The sequence below is a fragment of the Orcinus orca genome, chromosome 3, assembly GCF_937001465.1.
Source record: "Orcinus orca chromosome 3, mOrcOrc1.1, whole genome shotgun sequence".
NCBI lineage: Eukaryota > Metazoa > Chordata > Mammalia > Artiodactyla > Delphinidae > Orcinus > Orcinus orca.
Window position 1 is genome coordinate 57,255,263 of NC_064561.1, and position 12,442 is coordinate 57,267,704.

The window sequence follows — 12,442 nt, forward strand, 5'->3', positions numbered from 1 at the left end:
AAGCTTGGGAGATCAACAAAATGAGTAAGAACTGTCTGTGCATTCTCATCCCAGGTCAGCTGGGAACTTGCTTGGCGTCACTGGACAGCTTCCTCACCCAGCTACACTCAGACCTCACTTTCTCTACCTCTGAAACATTGAGGTTGAACCTCACGATTGCTGTGGTTCTATATCTAGCTTTTTATAACTCGGTAAAGCCAAGGTGGGAGAACTGGGGATTAGGACAGGGGTTAATGCAGAAACTATGGCAGGGATGAATCCAGATAATGACACCGGCAAGTAGATCAAGTCTAAGGTAGGTGCTAAGGTTGGCTGGCTTAAAATTGCGGGCGTTGGGTACAACCACTTTAGAAAACTGTCAGTATTTGCTAAATCCAAGCACACATATATACAATGAACCAACAATTCCATTCCTCAGGGAAACTGAGTGCTTATGTCCATCAGAAGACTGTACAAGAATGTCCATAGCAACTTTTTCATAACCGCCCAAAGCTGGAAACAATCTGTGGCACAAAAATGGATAAATAAAACGTGGTAGATAGACCCGATAGAATACTACACAGCAGTGGGAAAGAATGCCCTCCTGCCACACTTTACAACATGGATAATTATGTTGAGCAAAAGAGGCTAGATATAAAAGAATACATACTATATGATTCTGTTGTACTTATATGTTGTTAAAGAACCAACAAAGTAAATTTATCATAATAGAGGTCAGAATAGTAGTTACCTAGAGCAGAGACTTTTTTTTTTTTTTAATGTCTTTACTGGAGTATAATTGCTTTACAATGGCGTGTTAGTTTCTGCTTTATAACAAAGTGAATCAGCTATACATATACATACATTCTCATATCTCCTCCCTCTTGCGTCTCCCTCCCACCCCTCTAGGTGGTCACAAAGCACAGAGCTGATCTCCCCAGAAGAGAGGTTTATATTAATTGGAAAGGGGCATGAGGGAAGCTTCTGGGCTGCTATAAATGTGCTATACCTTGATCTGGATGGTGGTCACACAGATGTATACATATGTAAAAATCCATCAAGCTCTAAACCTACAATTTACACATTTTAATATGTGTACGTTGTATCTCAACAAAAAGCAAATAAAAAATAATCAAGGAAACCAAAGGTTGATGAAGATATTGGGCTTACCCGAAGATAGAAGCAAAAGGAAAGATTACTCCAGATGAAGAGTGTTGCTCTGATTTTACCCCACTATTGAAAGCCACTTTATGTACTGCTGCAGACACAATCTTAGAAGGACCATATCTTCAGGTAGATCAAGTGATATGATGGGGTCTTCATAGATATCATGTGTTGGAAATCATGTGTTGAAATAATAGAAAAGGGTTCCAATGGAGAGTAAGACCCTCAAAGGGGTGGGTGGTGGGGAGGAGACATGGTCAGACATCACAGACCAATGAAAAAAAATGTACTATATTTTTGGAACTAGCTATGTCCTCAAACCACCACCAAACATACCACTCAAGTTCTAAACATAAACCCAGGACAAAGGGGATGTGTGGTGGAGTGGGAAATGTACAGGATCAAGTGTTTGGAGATATTAATCCAAATTCTGATCCACCATTAAGTTAGAGTATGACCTTGGACATCTTATAAAACCCTCCTTAGCCTTAGTTTCCTCACCTGTAAAGAATGGTAACTCGATTACACTGCTGGACTTTAACTTTGGGGGATCATGAAGCATTTTGAGACTCTGATGAAAACCACAGATCCCCTCCCCAGAAAAATGCCCATATACACCAAGTTTTGCATATGATTTCAAGAGGCTTGTAGAATCCTTGAGGCCCACACATGGGCTGCAAATTAAGAGTCCCTAGATTACAGGCTTTTAAAAATTCATTCTAAGGATTATTTTTCTACATTTTCTTTTTTTTTTTTTCACTGCTGCTACTACTGAGTCTCTTCTTTTGTTCTCTCCCCACTTCTGACTTCAAGAGCTGACAAGACTACTAGCTTCGAGCTGCCACTTCCAGTGGGGACCAAAGGGGTTATGATGGACACACACAGCTGGTCCCAGCCAAGCATTCCCCCTGCCCACCAGTCTCATCCAAGGCTTATGGGATATGTGCTTGCTGGAGAGGCAGAAAATCAGTTCATAGCTGGGTAGCTGGAAATCACATCTTCCATTTGTAGCTTTTCAGTAGTAATTAAAACAAGCAGGAAGCGGGGAAGAAACAGTCTTTTTTTTTTTTTTCCCTTTCCACCTGCCTATCCTTTCCCTACCACGTGGCTGGGAGAGGGGCCCAGAAGCCTGAGAGTCAGGACTTTTACTATTGAAACTAATTGCTTTGGGGCTACATTATGTCAAAAAGCAGACCACAGATCTGAACCCTAAGCAATATCCAACTCCATAACCGTTAGGTCTTCCTTGTCAGATTCAGGCTACTAGATATCCACAGACACAGTCCGGGAGTGGGGTGGAGAAGGAGAGTTACAGAGCAGGGATGGAAGAGGGGAAAGGCTGGGAGAGAGTAGTGGGTATGATTTCTCATCTCAGAGAATTAGCCAAACCACTGAAACAGGTTTGGAAGACAGTCGGATGGAATGCCTGTCCTCATTCGTGCAAGGGTTTCCCTAAAGACCCAAACAGGTCTTTCTCACATCTACATATCTGCTCCAAGTCACTACCCATTATAATCCAATTCTGTTGACAAACTGATGGATTTTTGGCTTCATAGGCAAGGAACAGTAACTTAAAAAAAAAGACATCCCCAAATCCAAACCAGTAATTAACAGTGAGAATTTCAGGTAGTGTGGACGGCAAGAGTGGGGATGGAAGGGAGAATTAGGTTGTAGTAGTCTTTTCTTGACATTACATCTCTACCCATCCCACCCCCGCCCATAGAAATCTACTTCGCAATTAGAGGACCATAAATCTGAGGTCAGACCTTCCCTTCACTAGCTGTGAGATCTTAGACAAGTTAGTTTTCTTTCATAAGCTTCAAGTTCCTTGTCTCTAAAATCGACATAACATCAACTGCTCCTAAGGGCCACTGGAAAGAGTAAAAGAGAGTACACACATAGAGACTTCCCCAGGAGATGCTCAGGACAGGTGAGTTTCTCCTCTGCCCTTGCCTGATCATCCCTGTTTCCTGATGGGCTGGGCTCAGACAGCCCGCTCTTTTGAGCACCCAGAGAAGAACAGAATACGGTCATGGAAAACACAGCCAGGACAGTAGCTGGTGGCGGGGGATCACCCCTGACAAGACACCAGAACAGGAGACACTAGGCTGGGCTGCAAACTCTAAGGACAGGCAGACCCTTTCATGACACTGTGATTATGTGTGTTCATGTCTCACATACCAACTAACTCATATATTTCTGGCACAGAATACATTGCGATTTCATCCCTGAGGCTGACTGAAACATCCATTCATTCAGCATCTTACCATATTATATCTAAACTGTGTTGCAGAGACTCTGGTGCCAGGCCATTGGGTGTGAATTCTCGGTCCACCTCTTTCCAGCTGAGTGACCCATAACAAGCAATATAACTTCACTGAGCCTCAATCTTTGACCTGTAAAATGAAATAAAAGTAAAAAGGGTTGAGTTCTAGTTGAGGCCATAGATATGAAATGCTCAAAAACACAGCAAAAGATAAGTAATCTATAAATATCAATATTAGTTATAATTATTATTATTGCTGTTAGAGCTAGGATCTCCACTCCAAGAACCTTCAGTGTAACAAGGGAGACAGACAAGAAAAAACTGCTTACAAAAAGTGTAAATGATGCAAAGGAAACACCCAAATATAGAGTACAGTGGAGTACCCACAGAAGGGATCCTTAATCCAGACCTAGGAGTAAGGAACGGCGTTCAGGGCCAAGTAATATCTGAGCTTAGAAAATCTGAAGGGTTAGTAAGAAAGAGTACAAAGGCCTGGAGACAGGAAGAAGGACACAGACATCTTGAGGAACTGACATTCTGAATGGAACAGAGAGTATGAGCAGAGAAGTCCAGGAGCATGAGGATGGAGAGGACATCAGGAAGCAGACTGCAGCTCCTAACACCATGCCTTGATTTTGTTCATGCTACCAATGGATCTGCCTATTTTATGGATGAGGCAAAATGAAGCTAGAGAGGGTCACAGCTTGCTGAACCAGAACAGAGCACAGGACTATGGAGTCTCAATAGAGTTCCCACCCTATTACACCACCAGCTTTTTGAAAATGAGCATTTTGGAAAGGCTAAGGTCTAGGTCCCTTGAGTAGCGCTAATCATCTCACCCTCACCAGGCTGAGCAGCACAGAGCTGTGGGCTGCAATCACCTCCCTCCCAGCTCTGATGTGTCACATTCTCTGAACTGAGACAGTGGGACTGAAATACTCAAGGAAATCAGTCTTCCACTTGAAATGTCAGGACAAGACATTCAGATGTGACGATGAGGGAAAAGAGAAGCCACACCAAGGAACTATCACTGGGGTCCTCGTTCATTTTGTGTTGCAGGAGTCTCTGCTTCCGTAGGGAAGACAGCAGATACAAACAAAACAAAATAAAACAAAACCAAAAAACCAACTTTGGGGAGTGATTTGATAGCAAGTGGTGACCCTCTGAAAGCATTAGACGGAAAAAACGTGAAAGTGGCCTTTGAAATGGTGCAATTTTGCTGAGCTAAGGGAAGATAAAAGACTGGAAAGAAAAGAAATAAGACTTGCATTGGTTTCCAAGACTCTGCAAGCAATGGCCATCTTCTGGAACATTATGCTGAAGCAAAGGCAAATCAGAGAAGGAAGACCCTGAGGGTGATTTCACTTTGAAATGAGGGAGAAAGAGAAATGGTAAAATTTTTAAATCTGTGGTGAAACGTACAAATAGAATCAACATCCTTTGTTCCTTGATGTGGACGCTCATGTACCTCGAGGGAAGGCAATGGATAAAGGATCCTCAATGACATTTCAGATTTCAAAACTAGAAGGTTCTTCTTTGGAAAAATATGGAGAGACTCCTTTCAAAGACCTTTATGTGAATGGAACAGACACTCAAGAGTACCCAGGCTATTGTGGGAATCAGAAGTATGGGTAGGTCAGGGACTGGGATTTTTTCAGGGAAGAGTGTGTTATGTTGTAGATAAAAGAAGGGCATACTTCAGAGACAGCTCAGAGATGGTACATCAAATAATGTATTTCAAGAGGAAAATCTAAAGTCTACCTTTTTTGACATGAAAGGGAAGTCATAGTCTCTGCTATGTGCTTTGCCATTTCATCTCACATTGCCTGGGGTTCTCCAATAACCTTACATAATCTTCACTAGTAAACACTGGCTGAGGATTTCCATTAAGTGAAAACTAACACTACCTGACACTAGGTGGGATTCAATGAAGTATAGAGCAGAGATCAACCCAAGAGAAGTTCCAACCTAGTTTGGAGGAAAAAACACAGGTGGGAAAAGTAAATGACGGACAGGAGCAAACATGAAGTGTCATTAACAAGAAGAATAATAATAACTGTAAAGGCAACAAGTGCTACAGAAGTTCAGAGGTCAAACACTTCTGCTGGTATTATCACCCCAGCAAGGCCGTATGCTTTACACAGAGAAGAGTCACATTTTCTGCTTCTCTGTATACTGCATATACGAAGACCACCAGGCTGAGGGAAGAAAGCAGCTCACTACAGAGCTCTTGTCTTTAAACAAAAGGAGTAACGGCAAGTGCAGTCCAAGCCTAGAGTCATGGATTTGCAGACTGCTTCCTGGAAGTGAAATGGCAATTATGGCTCATGTTGATATGCTATTTACCCTGTAGACAGAACAGTACCGTGGTTAAAATGCGGGAGCTACCACTGAACTGCCTAAATTTGAAACTTGGGTTTTTTTTTTTAACATATTAATGTGCTACCTTGGATTACTTGCAAAAGCTTTCTATGCCTCAGTTTTCTCACTGTGAAAGGGAAATAATAACAGTATCCACTAATGGAAACCATCCAGCAAGGTGGCTCCCTAATAGCTGTGCTATGGACTGAATGTTTGTGTCTCCCTACAATTTGTATGTTGAGGCTTAATCCCCAATGTGACAGTATTAGGATATAAGCCTTCAACAGGTGATGAGGTCATGAGGGTGGAGCCCTCATGAATGAGATTGATGTCCTTATAAAAGAGACCCCAGAGAGCTCCCTAGCCCTTCTGCCATGTGAGGGACACAGCGAGAAGACAGCTTTTCTTTTTTTTTTTAACATCTTTACTGGAGTATAATTGCTTTAGAGTGTTGTGCTAGTTTCTGGTAAACAACAAAGGGAATCAGCTACATGTATACATATATCCCCATATCCCCTCTCTCTTGCGTCTCCGCCCAACCTTCCTTATCCCACCCATCTAGGTGCTCACAAAGCACCAAGCTGACCTCCCTGTGCTATGCAGCTGCTTCCCACTAGCTATCTATTTTACATTTGGCAGTGTACATATGTCAATGCTACTCTCCCATTTTGTCCCATATTACCCTTCCCCCTCCCCTGTCCTCAAGTCCATCCTCTACGTCTGTGTCTTCATTGCTGTCCTGCCCCTAGGTTCATCAGAAACTTTTTCTTTTGTAGATTCCATATATATGTGTTAGCATATGGTATTTGTTTTTCTCTTTCTTACTGCACTCTGTATGACAGACTCTAAGTCCATCCATCTCACTACAAATAACTCAATTTCATTTCTTTTTATGTCCCAGTAATATTCCATTGCATATAAGTGCAACATCTTCTTTATCCATTCACCTGTCGATGGACACTTAGGTTGCTTCCATGTCCTGGCTATTGTAAAAGGGCTGCAATGAACACTGTGGTACATGTCTCTTTTTGAATTATGGGTTTCTCAGGGTTAAGCGCAGTAGTGGGGTTGCTGGGTCATATGGTAGTTCTATTTTTAGTTTTGTAAGAAACCTCTATACTGTTCTCCATAGTGGCTGTATCAATTTACATTCCCACCAACAGTGCAAGAGGGTTCCCTTTTCTCCACACCCTCTTCAGCATTTATTGTTTGTAGATTTTTATGATGATGGCCATTCTGACTGGTGTGAAGTGATACCTCATTGTAGTTTTGATTTGCATTTCTCTAATGATTAGTGTGTTGAGTATCCTTTCTTTTGTTTGTTAGCAATATGTATCTCTCCTTTGGAGAAATGTCTATTTAGGTCTTCTGCCCATTACTCGATTGGGTTCTTTGTTATTTTGGTATTGAGCTGCATGAGCTGCGTGTATATTTTGGAGATTAATCCTTTGTCAGTTGCTTCGTTTGCAAATATTTTCTCCCATTCTGAGGGTTGTCTTTTTGTTTTGTTTCTGGTTTCCTTTGCTGTGCCGAAGATTTTAACTTTCATTAGATTCCATTTGTTTATTTTGTTTTTATTTCTATTTCTCTAGGAGGTGGGTCAAAAGGATCTTGCTGTGATTTATGTCATAGAGGGTTCTGCCTATGTTTTCCTCTAAGAGTTTGAGAGTGTCTGGGCTTACATTTAGGTCTTTAATCCACTCTGAGTTTATTTTTGTGTATGGTGTTAGGAAGTGTTCAAATTTCATTCTTTTACATGTAGCTGTCCAGTTTCTCCAGCACCACTAATTGAAGAGGCTGTCTTTTCTCCACTGTATATTCTTGCCTCCATTATCAAAGATAAGGTGAACATATGTGCACGGGTTGATCTCTGGGCTTTCTACCCTGTTCCATTGAAACATTGAATATGTTTTTGTGCCATTAGCATACTGTTTTGATTACTGTAGCTGTGTAGTATAGTCTGGGGTCAGGGAGACTGATTCCTCCAGCTCCGTTTTTCTTTCTCAAAATTGCTTTGGCTATTCAGTGTCTTTTGTGTTTCCATACACATTGTGAAATCTTTTGTTCTAGTTCTGTGAAACATGCCATTTGGTAGTTTGATACGGATTGCATTGAATCTGTAGATTGCTTTGGGTAGTAGAGTCATTTTCACAATATTCATTCTTCCAATCCAAGAACATGGTGTATCTCTCCATCTGTTTGTATTATTCTTCATTTCTTTCATCAGTGTCTTATAGTGTTCTGCATACAGGTCTTTTGTCTCCTTAGGTAGGTTTATCCCTAGCTATTTCATTCTTCTTGTTGCAACGGTAAATAGGAGTGTTTCCTTAATTTCTCTTTCAGATTTTTTATCATTAGTGTATAGGAATAGAAGAAATTTCTGTGCATTAATTTTGTATCCTTCTACTTTACCAAATTCATTGATTAGCTCTAGTAGTTTTCTGGTAGCATCTTTAGGATTCTCTATGTATAGTATCATGTCATCTGCAAACAGTGACAGTTTTACTTCTTGTTTTCTGATTTGGATTCCTTTTATTTCTTTTTCTTCTCTGATTACTGTGGCTAAAACTCCCAAAACTTTGTGGAATAACAGTGGTTAGAGAGGGCAACCTTGTCTTGTTCCTGATCTTAGAGGAAAAGGTTTCAGTTTTTCACCACTGAGAACGATTTTGGCTGTGGGTTTGTCATATATGGCCTTTATTATGTTGAGGTAGGTTCCCTCTATGCCTACTTTCTAGATAGTTATTATCATAAATTGGTGTTAAATTTTGTTGAAAGCTTTTTCTGCATCTATTGAGATTATCATATGGTTTTCAGCCTGCAGTTTGTTAATATGGTGTATCACATTAATTGATTTGCTTCTACTGAAGAATCCTTAAATTCCTGGGATAAACCCCACTTGATCATGGTGTATGATCCTTTTAATATGCTGTTGGATTCTGTTTCCTAGTATTTTGTTGAGATTTTTGCATCTATGTTCATCAGTGATAGTAGCCTGTAGTTTCCTTTCTTTGTGACCTCTTTGTCTGGTTCTGGTATCAGGGTGATGGTGGCCTTGTAGAATGAGTTTGGGAGTGTTCCTCCTTCTGCTATATTTTGGAAGAGTTTGAGATGGATAGGTATTAGCTCTTCTTAATGTTTGATAGATTCCCTGTGAAGCCATCTGGTGCTGGGCTTTTGTTTGTTGCAAGATTTTCATCACAGTTTCAATTACAGTGTTTGTGATTGATCTCTTTATATTTTCTATTTCTTCCTGGTTCAGTCTCAGAAGGTTGTGCTTTTCTAAGAATTTGTCCATCTATTCCAGTTTGTCCATTATATTGGCACATATTGCTTGGAGTAATCTCTCATGATTCTTTGTATTCCTGCAGTGTCAGTTGTTATTTCTCCTTTTTCTTTCCTAATTATGTCCATTTTGGTCTACTCCCTTTGTTTCTTGATGAGTCTGGCTAATGGTTTATTTGTCTTCTCAAAGAGGTAGCTTTTAGTTTTATTGATCTTTGCTATTCTTTCCTTCATTTCTTTTTCATTTATTTCTGATCTGATCTTTTTGATTTCTCTCCTTCTGCTAACTTTGGGGTTTTTTTTTTCTTTTTGTTTGTTTGTATGTTTCTTTGTTTGGTTCTTCTTTCTCTAATTGCTTTAGGTATAAGGTTAGGTAGCTTATTTGAGATTTTTCTTGTTTCCTGAGGTAGGACTGTATTGCTATAAACTTCCCTGTTAGAACTGCTTTTGCTGCATCCCATAGGTTTTGGGTCATCATGTTTTCATTGTCAATTGTTTCTAGGTATTTTTTTATTTCCTCTTTGATTTCTTCAGTGATCTCTTGGTTATTTAGTAGTGCACTGTTTGGCCTCCATGTGTTTGTATTTTTTACAGATTTTTGCCTGTATTTGATATGTAGTCTCATAGCGTTTTGGTCGGAAATGATACTTATACAATTTCAATTTCTTAAATTTACCAGGGCTTGATTTGTGACTCAGCATGCGATCTATCCTGGAGAATGTTCCATGAGCACTTGAGAAGAAAGTGTATGCTGTTGTTTTTGGATGGAATGTCCTATAAATATCAATTAAGTCCATCTTGTTTAATGTATCATTTAAAGCTTGTGTTTCCTTATTTATTTTTATTTTGGATGATCTGTCCATTGGTGAAAGTGGGGTGTTAAAGTCACCTATTATTGTGCTACTGTCGATTTCCCCTTTTATAGCTGTTAGCATTTGCCTTATGTATTGAGGTGCTCCTATGTTGGGTCCATAAATATTTACAATTGTTATATCTTCTTCTTGGATTGATCCCTTGATCATTATGTAGTGTCCTTCTTTGTCTCTTGTAATAGTCTTTATTTTAAAGTCAATTTTGTCTGATATGAGAATTGCTACTCCAGCTTTCTTTTGATTTCCATTTGCATGGAATATCTTTTTCCATCCCCTCACTTTCAGTCTGTATGTGTCCCTAGGTCTGAAGTGGGTCTCTTATAGACAGCACATATATGGGTCCTGATTTTATAACCATTCAGCCAGTCTGTGTCTTTGGTTGAGCATTTAATCCATTTACATTTAGGGTAATTATCGATATGTATGTTCCTATTACCATTATCTTAATTGTTTGGGGTTTGTTATTGTAGATCTTTTCCTGTCTTGTATTTCCTGCCTAGAGAAGTTCCTATAGCATTTGTTGTAAAGCTGGTTTGGTGGTGCTGAATTCTCTTAGCTTTTGCTTGTCTGTAAAGGTTTTAATTTCTCCATCAAATGTGAATGAGATCCTTGCTGAGCGGAATCATCTTGGTTTTAGGTTTTCCCCTTTTATCACTTTAAATATGTCCTGCCACTTGCTTCTGGCTTGCAGTTTCTTTGAGAGATTAGCTGTTAACCTTATGAGGTTTCCCTTCTATGTTATTTGTTGCTTTTCCCTTGCTGCTTTTAATATTTTTCTTTGTATTTAATTTTGGTAGTTTGATTAATATGTGTCTTGGTGTTTTTCTTCTTGGATTTGTCCTGTATGGGACTCTCTGTGCTTCCTAGATTTGATTGACTACGTTCTTTCCCATGTTGGGGAAGTTTTCAACTATAATCTCTTCAAATTTTTTCTCAGACACTTTTATTTTCTCTTCTTCTTCTGGGACCCCTATAATGCGAATGTTGGTGCATTTAATGTTGTCCCAGAGGTCTCTGAGACTGTCCTCAATTCTTTTCATTCTTTTTTCTTTAGTCTGCTCTGCAGTAGTTATTTCCACTATTTTATCTTCCAGGTCACTTATCTGTTCTTCTGCTTCAGTTATTCTGCAGTTGATTCCTTCTAGAGAATTTTTAATTTCATTTATTGTGTTGTTCATCATTGTTTGTTTGCTCTTTAGTTCTTCTAGGTCCTTGTTAAATGTTTCTTGTATTTTCTCCATTCTATTTCCATGATTTTGGATCATGTTTACTATCATTATTCTGAATTCTTTTTCAGGTAGACTGTCTATTTCCTCTTCATTTGTTTGGTCTGGTGGGTTTTTACCTTGCTGCTTCAACTGCTGCATATTTCTCTGTCTTCTCATGTTGTTTAACTTACTGTGCTTGGGGTCTCCTTTTAACAGCCTGCAGATTCGTAGTTCTCTTTTTTTTTTGTCTGCCCCCAGTGGTGAGGTTGGTTCATTCGCTTGTGTAGGCTTCCTGGTGGAGGGGACTGGTGCCTGTGTTCTGGTGGGTAGGGCTGCATCTTGTCTTTCTGGTGAGCAGGGCCGCAGCCAGTGGTATGTTTTGGGGTGTCTGTGACCTTTTTATGATTTTAGGCACCCTCTCTGCTAATAGGTGGGGTTGTGTTCCTGTCTTGCTAGTTGTTTGGCATGGGGCATCCAGCACTGGAGCTTGCTGGCTGTTGGGTGGAGCTAGGTCTTAGCATTGAGACAGAGATCTCTGGGAGAGCTCTCACCAATTGATATTATGTGGGGCCAGTAGGTGTCTGGTGGTCCAGTGTCCTGAACTCAGCTCTCCCACCTCTGGCCTGACATCAGGCTGGAGAAGCTAGATCCTCTCAGCCACACGGCTCAGAAAAAAAAGGGAGAAAAAAAGAAAGAAAAAAAGATTTTAAATAATAATAAATAAATTTAAAATAATAATTTTTAAATTAAAAAATTTTAAGAATAATAACAAAAAATGAAGAGAACAACAAAACCAATAAAGAAATCCACCAATGATACCAGTGCTAAAAAATAAAATAAGATATACATAAAAGTCAGAAACACATCAGTTGCAGACAGCAAACCGCAAGTCAAAATTTGCTCCCAAAGTCCACCGCCTCTATTTGGGATGATTTGTTGTCTATTCAGGTATTCCACAGATGCAGGGTACATCAAGTTGATTGCGGGGATTTAATCCGCTGCTGCTGAGGCTGCACGGTGAAATTTCCCCTTCTCTTCTTTGTTCGCATAGCTCCTGGGGTTCAGCTTTGGTTTCTGTCTTTTTTTTTAATTAACTTTTATTGGAGTATCATTGCTTTACAATGTTGTGTTAGTTTCTACTGTAGAGCAACATGAATCAGCTATACATATACATATATCTCCTCTTTTTTGGATTTCCTTCCCTTTTAGGTCACCACTGTGCATTAAGTAGAGTTCCCTGTGCTATACAGTATGTTCTCATTAGTTATCTATTTTATACATAGTATCAATAGTGTATATGTGTCATT

General features: G+C 39.7%; 1 long non-coding RNA gene across 1 annotated transcript in view; it reads right to left on the reverse strand.

The window, feature by feature from the left end:
- Positions 1-12,442, reverse strand: part of LOC125963944 (uncharacterized) — a 117,343-nt gene that overhangs the window by 15,996 nt on the left and 88,905 nt on the right. The window contains exon 2 of the long non-coding RNA XR_007476409.1: positions 3,411-3,539. This is a non-coding gene — a long non-coding RNA (uncharacterized LOC125963944). The remainder of the gene's footprint in view (positions 1-3,410; positions 3,540-12,442) is intronic.